Genomic DNA, 7784 nt, shown 5'->3' on the forward strand with positions numbered 1-7784 from the left:
GTATGCTACTCCTCTTTCCTTGGAAGGGTCCTGCAGGAGCCAGTGATTGAAGTTTAAGATGTGGGCGCCAGTAAAAAGTTTTTGAAGACACTTTTACCCTTGTTGATTACAAAATAAATAGATCTCTGGAGACCCTCTCCCATTCAAGAACTACTTAGGCAATATGTATGCAAGTGAATGGAACTAGTATCATAGGATGAAATATCTGTAAGGTATGTCAAATCAGGAAAATCACTCCATATTCTATTGATAGACCTGTGCCCAACTTCTTTTCCCCTCTTCTCTCATCCCCTATACCCACAAGTGGACTAGTGCTACATGGTAAAGTTCTCCCACTTAACCAATTGATCTTTAAGACAGTTTAGTTGGTGTGTAGCTTTGCTGTGAACATAGCTATCATTTCCTTTTTCTGCCAACTCAGCCATATTCCAGTGAATTGCCAAAATGACAAACACAAAAAGAGAAAGAAGAGGGACATGATACATGTTTTCTAAGCCCTTTAGAAAACACGGTGTTGTCCCTTTGGCTATGTATATGTGAATATACAAGGTATCAAGAGTATGGGCACAGTTCAGCAAGGAATGCCCCACAAAAGTTACCATAGCAAGACTGAACGGGTCTATAATGTTACTCAACATGCTGTAGGCATTGTTGTAAACAAACAGGTTAAGGACAAGATTCTAGCCAAGAGAATTAATGTGTGTACTGAGCATATTAAATACTCTAAGAGCAGAGATGGCTTCCTGAAGCAGGTAAAGGAAAATGACCAGAAGAAGAAGGAAGCCAAAGAAAAAGGCACTTGGGTTCAACTGAATCATCAGCCTGCTCCACCCAGAGAAGCACACTTTGTGAGAACCAATGGCAAGGAAACTGTGCTGTTGGAACTAATCCCCTATGAATTCATGGAATAAATGACTAAAAAAAATAATAAAATATTCTTGGATTAGGAAAAGAAAAGAAAAAAGAGAAAATATTTATCATTAGCCACCCAGAATTGTTGTTGTTTGTCCTTCATTCTCAAAGAGGATGATGACATCAGGAAGTGATTTGCACTGAATTGGTTTTAAGTGAGCGAGGGATATTGTAAAGAATTAATTGTCATTTGAGGTTTTTATGCCTTGGCGCACACTGGCCTGAGGCTCCGAAAACCACACGGTGCTCCACCCACTGGTTGTAGCTGTTGCCATGGCGCTGGCACCTCATGTCATCACCATTCGCCAACGCTTACATGGGCCTGGCAAAATTATAATGATTGGAAGCCTAGTGAGGGCAGTCATGTGACTGTCAGAGGGGCCACCCCATTGGCTGGGGATGTGTGGGGTTTTTCTGGAATTGGGGTAGGAGAATTGGGCATTCTAGCTGGATGCTGGAAGGCGACAGGAGTTGAGCTGTGTATTCTCAGCTGAATCCTGGGCAGTGGTATCTTTTCAGGTTGTATAATTTCCCTTTCCCCATTTTATTTCCTTTCCCTTGATCCTACTGATCCTGTTTGTGTTTTTTTTTAAGTTCATTCTTGTTAAAATAAATCCTGTTCTGTTTTGAGGGAGGCTGCTGGTCTCCTTCCTTGCCCCAATATTGCAACGAGCCACTTAGCTAACGCTCCCCAATTAAAAATTGGTCCCCACAATATGCAAGGTCACCAATCTTACTCTTTCCTCCAGAACCATCTGGGTCCAATATCAAGATATACATCAGGACCATTGGAGATGGCCCCGGATGTTTAAGGCAATTGGGGTTAAGTGACTTGTCCAGGGTCACACAGCTAGTAAATTTCTGAGGTGAGACTTGAACTCAAGTCCTCTTGATTCCAGGGCCAGTGGTCTATTCACTGTACCACCTAGCTGCCCCATTAGCCACCACCAGATAATGAAATCATTATGAATGTGAGTTCTTTAGACAGTAAAGACAGTACCTTGGATAGTATCATTAAATCACCTATTACGTACATGCTCATTATTAGTAGTCTAACATTCTGAAAGACCATTGTATGTGTAGCTATACCTGAAAAAGACCAAATAATTTGGATGAAAACACCTAAAGGCTTCCAAATATCCAGGTGTCTGGCAATATGTAAGCTAAACATCCACATGATTGACTGCAGTTCCACATTTCATTGAATGAATTTTTTTGTTGTTCTTTAAAATAACCTGAACCTGCATGTTTCTAACACATATGGGTCTAAGGTTTATTGATATCTTTCATAAACTCTAAGAAATCAAGAACTAATGTGAATATATATTATGTACATACTCAGAGCATGGTGTGTGTGGTTTTCCCCCCTCACATAATACATTTAATGGAAATGAACCAACAGTTGTTCATCTCATTCCTAATACAGGCCAGTTAGTTCTATCCTTACAACAGTGAAAGTCTCATGGACCTGTCTTACTGGTAATAATGGGCGAGAGAATATGGCTGGTTCAATTTAAATCACTACCACTTTAGAAAAGCCAACCTAAACTTTATGTACTTATTCTTCTAATTATTGGTCATTAACTTAATTTTTAAATACAGAGCCCAGCCAGTTTTGAAAAGTCACAGAACTGCATACATTTTGAGGATTCAAAAGGGCAGTACTGGACAGTAGTAGAGAAATTTCTATGTTTTTGTTTATATGAGACTAAAAGAGCTATTTCTAGGAAGAAAACTAAGTCTGACTAATTTTTTTGGGGGGGGGCAGGGGGAAGAGCATGAGCAGTGACATGTTCCAACTGATTTATTCCACCAGTGGCTTACCAAATCATTATTAAGGATACAATTCATCTTTGTGAGTTTTGGAGGCTTCTGATAGGTGGGCTTTGGCAGACATTCTATTAGGCACCATTGAATGGCTAGTGATCCCTAGCCTCAAATGATATAGATCCCAGACCCCTGCCTAATTCCTGCAACCATAGATCATAGAATATTAGAACTGGAAACAATTAGTGCTCAAATTTATAGATGAAGAAATTTAAGCAAAAATGAGTTTCAGGGACTTGTCTTTAATTCAGGGGACAATCCACTGATGGACAAAGAAGATCAAGTGGCTCCTTATGCACAACCATGGGCAGATTTGTGGGACCTCAGGAAAAATGGAGGCCTATCTCTCACTCCCTTGGGTTTTTCTTTTTAAATTTTTACATTAAAAAAAACAAAAACAAAAACAACTAGCATGCAAGAACCTTACTGTACTCCCAGATAGTTTTGTTAAAAATTTATTTGGAAGGAAAATTAGTGTATATGTAATAACCAGAGCATACATGAATTAATTAGAAAATAAGGCAACATATGACTAAATGGAGAGATTGTATAATACAATATGAGTAAAGAGAACTAGATTGTACTCTGCTCCACCCCTACTTAGAGTTAACTGAGTTTCAAAACATCTTCAGGGGTATTAGTTCAAATCAGTGTAACCATGGAGGATGACCTTTTCCAGAGGGTGCATTTCCTTTTTTTCTTCTTCTTTCTAAATGATTTATTGTTATCTTTTTCTTAAATCATCACTTTAAAATGACTTCCCCAGGGGGCAGCTAGATGGCGCAGTGGATAGAGCACCGGCCCTGGAGTCAGGAGTACCTGAGTTCAAATCCGACCTCAGACACTTAATACTTAACTAGCTGTGTGACCCTGGGCAAGTCACTTAACCCCAATTGCCTCACTAAAAACAAAAATAAAAAAAATAAAATGACTTCCCTCCTCCAAGAGAGCCCTCTCTTATAACAAATAAAATCACACAAAATAAATCAACAAATTAACCATGTCTGAAAATATGTGTCTCATTCCATATCTACAACCTACCACTTCTACTAAGAGGCAGAATATGTGCTTAACTTTCAGTCCTTTTCCAAAATTATGGATAGTCACTCTATTGATCAGAGTTCTGATCTTTTTGTATATTACTCTGTATAGTACTGGGATCACTATTTAGATTGTTCTCCTGGTTCTGAACTAGTTCATATACATCCTATGGCACAATAATATCACATTTGTATGCCACAACTTATTCTTCCTTTTTTGTTCAGTTGTTTCAGTCATGTCTGACTCTTCATGAGCCCATTTAGGGTTTTCTTGGCAAAGATATTAGAGTGGTTTGCCATTTCCTTCTCCACTTCATTTTTTGGATGAGGAATGGAGACAAACATACTTAAGTGATTTGCCCAGGATCACATAGCTAGCAAGTGTATGAGGTCAGATTTGAACTCAGGTAATACTGATGCCAGGATTACCTATTCTTCCATTCTTCCATTCTCTAATTGAAGTCTACTCATTTTCCTTTCAATTCTACTACAAAAAGTACTACCTTATATATTTTTTATCTATGGTACATTCCTTTGTTATTTTAAATCCATCAATCATTTATTAATCAACTATTTTTAAAAGGTGCTATTTTCTTAGGATGCAAAAATCATTGAATCACATAGATTCAATATAGAATAAAATTTTAGAGATTGAATGAAACTTGCAGATTACCTGGTCTAAGCTAAGTCAATTTTACAGATGAGGAAACTGAGACCCAAATCAGTTAAATGAATTACCAAAGGTCACAAAACTTGTTAAAGAGAGGGGACACAGCTAGGTGGCACAGTGGATAAAGCACCAGCCCTGGATTCAGGAGGACCTGAGTTCAAATCTGGCTTCAGAAACTTGATACTTACTAGTTGTGTGACCCTGGGCAAGTCAACCCCCATAGCCCCACAAACAAAAGAAAACAAAAACCCAACTTGTTAAGGTAAGATTTGAACCAAGTCCTCACTCCTAATTCTAGTTCTCTTTCCATTGTACAACACAGTTTTCAGTCTATTAGCATTCCAGGGGAGAAGTCATTTCCTTTCCTAGTATGGTTTTTCTATCAATGAATGAGAATTACTGTAGCTGAAAGATTTAGACGTGAGTAATACTTTGTTTCTTTCTCATTATGGAAAAATGTAAGTGAATAAAAAAAGGTTGCTATAAAAGCATAATTGTAAAATTATACTTGCCCAACCAGAAAGAAATGTTTCTCTCTCTGGGTTATACATTTCCGAGGCAGATTTTCCCACTACCTAGTTCTATCATTTTTTTTTAGAAGGATACTTCATTCATCCAATATGTTCACCTGTGTCATAGAAGATATTCTGTTCAGAGTCCAAATAGAAGAGATATTCCCTACCAATAATATTGTTAGTCAGATGCTTCTGTTTGAAGATGACATTGTGCTGATTGCCTGGAGCCCTGAGATGCTACAGAATGTCTTCATCGAGATATATAACATACAAAGAAGATTGACTCAGCCATCCACATTGGAAAACCCCAGTGGATGAAGAATGCATATTGCATAGAATATGTTATACAGTTAGATGGATAGTTTATTAAACCAGTCCATTTGCATGTATCTCTAACTTATAAAAGTATTACAGATCAACAGTGAACTTGGGCCAGAATTAAATAGAAAGAAGAAATCAAACTAGAATACATTTGGAAAATAACTTAAAAAACTTTCTATGACTCTAGGCTCCTCTTGATTATAAAAGTCCACTAAAAATAGCCTCTGGTTAATGATTATGTGTGTGAATTATGGAACACCTAAAAAAAGTCACAATTATCCATGACTCAGAGGGCGATATATAATTGAATGGTGGGCACAGTTTGGTTGCTACTTAAAATTTATTACTAGTGCTGACTTATGCATGAGAAGAGGTATAAAAGCTATTATCCCCAACACATGTGATTGGAAAAGATGAGCCACTTGAGTAGCAAGAGGATGTGGGCAACTTGAGTGCTGACCTGGTATCCAAGAAATATTAGAAGACCCAGAGGAAGAGGGACTCTGTACATTGGGAAGATTGTCTATGAAGGACTTAGGGAAAATCATGTACAGAGGGATCTCCACAGTGGAGAAAGTACCCATCCCAATGAGATCATATATCTATGGAAGAAGTGAGTAAACAAGAGGGGGGGAAATCTCTACTCCCCCCAAAATCAGATTTAAATCTTCTTTGGAAAGCATGGATAAGTTATTTACAGAGAAATATAAAATTAAACCAAATCTCATCTAGGACCAAAACCCCAAAAATAACCAACTCCCTTTTCTCTCCATACCCAAAGATCTCTCTCCATAGCCAAGGTTGCATGACATAGCACTTGATGTACTTGTGAATTCTTGAAGGGACCTTGAAGGTTTTGAGTGTTTTTTTTTCATGTCCCTCCTTTCTCTACTTCTGTTTTTCTGAACTTTGACACCATATCTCAGCTACCATCTTATCCTTGCATTTCCCTTAGAGCCTGCAGCCTTCTCACTATGGAACATCTCTCCATGCTGGCTTCCTTCTTCCATTGGACCTCTAGGGACCTCCTTTTTTGGGGAGGGCCCCAGGCTGACCAGCTTCCATTTGTATCTCCAGGGCTTGGTGGTACCTGGCATATACTACAAACTTAATAAATGCTTCTTGCCTTTATGAAGAGGGCAATGTAATTGGAATGTCTGTATAACACAAAGGAGGTACTCTGACACAATGCTCTTCTCATAGTAGGTGATTGATAAATATTTGATGAATGAACATAACCTATTTCCTGAGTGTGTGGTTAATTAGGCTTCTTTTTGCTCTATCTCAGTTCAGGAAGCATTTGCTCATGATTCAGTCATTCATCTCCCACTTGGGAATGTTCAACCATGGTCTTCTCTGGCTAGAATGTTGTCCATAGCCCTGATCACTAAGCCATCATTTTATTGTAGTAGTTGCTGAAATATTACCTTCTCCATGAGGAAATATGGCCTGATGAAGAACACTAGCTTTGGAGGCAGAGGGCTTGGATTTGAATCCTGCTTTTGTGACTTATTATCTGTATCACCTTAGATAAGTCATTGAATTTCTTTGTGGTTTTCATTTTCCTCTTATGTAAAATGACAGTGTTGCATCAGATGATCTCTGAAGTTCCTTCCACATCTCAAGCTGAGGCAGCCATGTGGTACAATGGAAAGGAAGCTGGCTTTGGAGGCAGAGGACCTGGGTTCAAATTCAGCTTCCATCACTTGCTACTCGTGTGACCTTGGGGCAAGCCATTTAACCTCTCTGGGATTCATTTTCCTCATCTGTAAAATGAGGATATTGGACTAGATGACTTCTAAAGGACTTTCCCTTCCAGTTCTAAATCTCTAATCCTATGACTCTCTGAGGTGAAGTAATATCTTTCCCTGCCTCTAATTATTGTAATTCTTATAACCTTCATTTTCAGTTTCCAAGTTTCAAATACACTAAGCCCTACTTCTTTATTCCAGTTATATTTGTTCAAAATTTGTGCTTTGTAATCAATATGTTCTTTGTGTGTTCATTTATCTGCATTGGTATTATTTTAGATTGTAAGGGCTTCAAAAGGCAGGGACTACATCTCTGAATCTCTACATGATTCCCAGTAAACCACCAAAAAACATATGCAAATAAGTTTTTTTAAAGTAATGATGATATTTTGTGTTACTGCATTTATTTTTTTCACAACAGATCCTCTTGAGAGAAGGGATGAATTCTTCTGAGCACAAATTCCACTCTTCCTTTCAAAATGCCCCTCTGTCCAGAAGTATGCTAGAGCCAATTTGAACTGGCTCTCCAGAACTCATTGTTAAATTTTCAGGGTGAACATTTACATATTGAAAATCAGCAAACACAACCAATCAGAACTTGATTTATTATCTGTTTTATTGTCTATACTAAATAAAATGATGGAGAAAATGTTAATAATGCATATTAAACTTAAAAAGTGTCTTGTGTGTATTTTCCCAGAGAACCAGTTGTTAAATCATTTACATTTTTCACAACTGGACTGTCTGA

At 37.9% G+C, this 7784-nt stretch overlaps 1 pseudogene; it reads left to right on the forward strand.

The window, feature by feature from the left end:
- The first annotated feature begins 444 nt into the window (after nt 1–444).
- Nucleotides 445–911, forward strand: LOC122728863 (annotated as a pseudogene).
- Nucleotides 912–7784: the final 6873 nt, after the last annotated feature.

Source organism: Dromiciops gliroides, chromosome 5 (genome assembly GCF_019393635.1).
Source record: "Dromiciops gliroides isolate mDroGli1 chromosome 5, mDroGli1.pri, whole genome shotgun sequence".
Lineage (NCBI taxonomy): Eukaryota > Metazoa > Chordata > Mammalia > Microbiotheria > Microbiotheriidae > Dromiciops > Dromiciops gliroides.